We start from the raw sequence: 3,814 nt of genomic DNA, 5'->3' as shown, positions 1-3,814 counted from the left end.
CTTCGATATAGGAGTGGAACCGGGATCATATAAATTTCAAATTCGATTTCACGATCAGGCGAAAGACCGGGGAGATCTTCGGGAAAGACATCAAAAAATTTGCAAACGGTTGGCACTTTGGAAATGTCGGCTTTATCTTCGTTGGGAGTTTCCTCTATGTCCACCAAATTAAATAGGTGTATTTTTTGAATAAATTTGCTATCTTTGATGGCGGAAATGATCGGAATCGACGGATTGTATGAGTTTCGGAATTCGAGAAAATTTTCATTCGGTAAGGAGAAACAAACGGTTTTGTGAGCACAATTAATTTGGGCGTCGAATTTTGAAAACCAATCCATTCCGAGAATTATTTCGAAATGTTACATGGGTAGAATGATTAGATCGAAGGCTAGGGTTTGGTTATGAATCTCAATAGGGCAATCTTTGATGATGAAATTGGATTTAAGTTCATCATCGGAAGGAAGAAGTATGCTAAACAAGGCATCGGCATGACTACGGACTAGACAGAGTTCGGCAACGAGGGTACTTGATATGAATGAGTGAGTTGATCCGGAATCGATGAGGGCATATATGAAATTATTAAAGACATTAACGGTACTCGCGATCATTGACGGGTCGGCTTCGGCTTGGTCTCTAGTCATGGCGAATACTCGTCCCGGCACTTGTCTTGGGGCGATTGGCCAGTCTCGGACCATATGTCCAGGATTCTGGCATCGAAAACAATGGTTGGTCCCGGCAACACAGCTGCCTGAGTGCTCTCGATTGCATTTAGGGAAAAAGGGTTTGTTGCTTGGGGTCACGGTCGCTCGGTTGATCGGTTGCTTTCTTTTGGTGTTGTTGAGGTTCGGTTTCTTCCATGGTCGAGAAGAGGCATCGTGAGGAGGTCCCCATTATCGGATTTCCATTTCATCTTGTTCGGCTTCCAAGGCTTTGTCCACTACTCCGCGGAAAGTAGAAGAAGAGGTTAGTCGAACGTCACGCTTGATTATCGGGTTGAGATCCCTTAGGTAGTGATTCATTTTCTCTGCGTCGTCTTTGGATATGAAAGGTGCGTAGAGGCTTCCTTGCTCAAAACGGCGAGTGAATTCGGCAGCGGTTAGGTTTCCTTGTTTGAGTTCGAGAAACTCCTCAAGCTTTTATGCTCGAACATTCTTTGAAAAGTACTTTTTGAAGAAATGAACTTTGAAAGCTTCCCAAGTGGTATTTTCTAGATCGATCCCACTCTTTGCGCCTTCCAACCAATTTTGGGCTTCGTTTTTCAGCAAGAATAGTGCACAATGGATTCGGTCGCTGTCGTTCATCACCATGTACTCGAAGATGAACTCAAGGGATTTGATCCATTCTTCGACAACAGTTGGGTTCGGGCTGTCGTGGAATTCGGTAGGATGCATTTTCAAGAATCGCTCGTAGGTGGCTTGTGGGGCTGTATTTCGAGGTGGGGGAGGAGGTGGAGGAGAGTTTCGGTTTTGGAGGTTAACAAGGCGGTTGATTTGTTCATTTTGTTCTCGGACGAGGGCGGTGCGGTGTTAAGTGTATATTTTTACACTTTATCGTATCTTTTTATTTGAGATTTTTGTGTGAATTAACGATAATTGGTGCTTAAAAAGTTGTTTTATTGTATTCTAGGTACAAATTGAAGAATTGGAAAAGTTTGGGGTCAAAACTGCAAATTTGGAGAAAATATGGGCATAAAGTGAAATAATCAAAAATATGCTGAAATTGGCTGAAAACAGGCCCGCACGGCCGTGCCAACATTAGCCTAATTTTGGCACGGCCGTGCCAAATGCTGAATTTGGGCAGAAGGTTCGGCGATTCTCGCGCGGCCGTACGAGAATTGCACTGATTTTCGCGCGGCCGTGCCAAATCACGTTGGAGGCAATTTTGGACTTCTAAACACACAAGGAAACCTAGAATCATCTACCAAGTTGGGACATCTATTTAAGCTCAAACCAAGCACGAATCAAAGGAGAACTTTTGACACAACCTTGGAGCGAGAGGAGCGAGAGAACGAAGAATCGAAGACGGAGAATTGACAACTCTTCATCATAATTCTTTTTTCACCTATCTTTTCTTAATCTATGACTTTTATTACTTTTATTATGTTTTTCGTTATGAGTAGCTAAGTTTTTAATCTAGGATTTTGTTGGAACCCTATGTGGGGATTGTGAACCCGTTTTCTTGAGATTATGCGATTATGATTTTATGATTATTTCTTCTACTTGTTATGATTGTTAGTGCATGAACTTGATCAATTTATGTGCTTTATATGTGATTATTGGGATTGAATCGACAAAGCTATTTTGATAATTAGACGATAAGTAGAAGAACCTTCGAGTAGTTTTCACCGGATGAGTGTGTCAATTGCATGTGGTATCGTAGACATACAAATATCACCTTAGGTAGCCATTTACGAGACTTGTTAGTTAATGCTTTGTTTATAATTGGTTTGCATAGACATATAGTGAATCGTTTATGAATAATAGACTCATAATACACGCGACAGCGGGTTATGAGTAAATTTGTGTCTCGGGTTAATAATCATGAATCATATATTTCATCATTGAGGGGTTTTGGGTGAGCAATTCTTGCATAGGGGGAAGACAAAATCCTAGATCCGTTTTTATATTGATATTATCTCTTGTTTATTTGCTTTCCTAATTAGTTTAATTTATTTAGTTGATTAAATTTGACAACCTTGCGTAGGCTGGATAAAATCATAGTTGTTAGAATTTGGTACTTAGGATTAGGTAATTTGAGTATTCCCTGTGGGATCGACATCCGACTCTCACGAGTCCACTTTTACTACTTGTTTGCGATACGTGCACTTGCGTGTTAGGTATTTAGCACCCAACAAGTTTTTGGCGCCGTTGCCGGGGAATACGGCTAAATTATCTATTTATCCTAATATTAAATTTGAGCAATTTTTCTTACTTCAGCCGTTTTATTTATTTTATTTAATTATTTTCTTTGCTTATTTTATTTTTATTATTTTTGTTTAGGTATTTTTTATGCGAATGGAAGAAGAGAATAATTGTAGGGGAGATGACCAAGGGCGCCTACCTAATGCGGCAGGAAATATCGTCAACGAGCAAGAGCAACTTCTGCTAATTAATCCACCACCTCGTCAACGAGCATTGCATGAGTACACCGTTCCAACACTCAATGGGTTTCAATCGAGCATCCAGCAGCCCCCCATTGAAGCCAACAATTTCGAAATTCGAGCGGGACTCCTTACTATGCTCCAAAACAATGGGTTATTCAGCGGATTAGCTCATGAAGATCCGCATCTCCACTTGGTCAACTTCCTCGAAACATGTGATTCGCACAAGATGAACGGAGTATCACCCGAAGCACTGCAACTCCGCCTGTTCAAGCACTCTTTACAAGGGGCAGCCCGAGAATGGTTACAAACTCGTGCACCACACTCCATCTCATCTTGGTCCCAACTAGCACAACTCTTCATGAACACATACAACTCCCCAACAAAAACTGAGAGAATCCGGAGAGAAATACAAAATTTCATACAAGATGCCGGTGAAGCGTTATTCGAGACGTGGGAGCGGTTCAAACAATTAATTCAGAGATGCCCCAATCATGGTCTTCAAGAGTGGCGGCAACTTCAAATATTTTATGACGGGTTGCAAGATAATTCGAGAACGGTGCTCGATTCAGCAGCTGGCGGTATGTTCATGAGCTTGACCTATGACGAAGCATACGAACTTTTGGAGCGAATCGCTCGGAATAAATACATGCGGGCATCGGACCGGTCAAATAGCGGAGCCATAAAGACAGGAGGAATTTTGGAGTTAGACGG

General features: G+C 41.6%; 1 non-coding gene across 1 annotated transcript; it reads right to left on the bottom strand.

Moving 5' to 3' along the window:
* Positions 1-3,494: 3,494 nt before the first annotated feature.
* On the bottom strand, positions 3,495-3,601 carry LOC148767006 (small nucleolar RNA R71). The gene has a single exon (XR_016034592.1). It is a non-coding gene; the product is annotated as a small nucleolar RNA R71 (small nucleolar RNA).
* Between the last annotated feature and the right edge of the window lie 213 nt (positions 3,602-3,814).

The sequence above is a fragment of the Erythranthe guttata genome, chromosome 11 (genome assembly GCF_056151865.1).
Source record: "Erythranthe guttata isolate IM_541 chromosome 11, IM_541, whole genome shotgun sequence".
NCBI classification, from domain to species: domain Eukaryota; kingdom Viridiplantae; phylum Streptophyta; class Magnoliopsida; order Lamiales; family Phrymaceae; genus Erythranthe; species Erythranthe guttata.
Note: the sequence above shows the minus strand (reverse complement) of the source record. Positions and strands in the feature narration are given on the sequence as shown.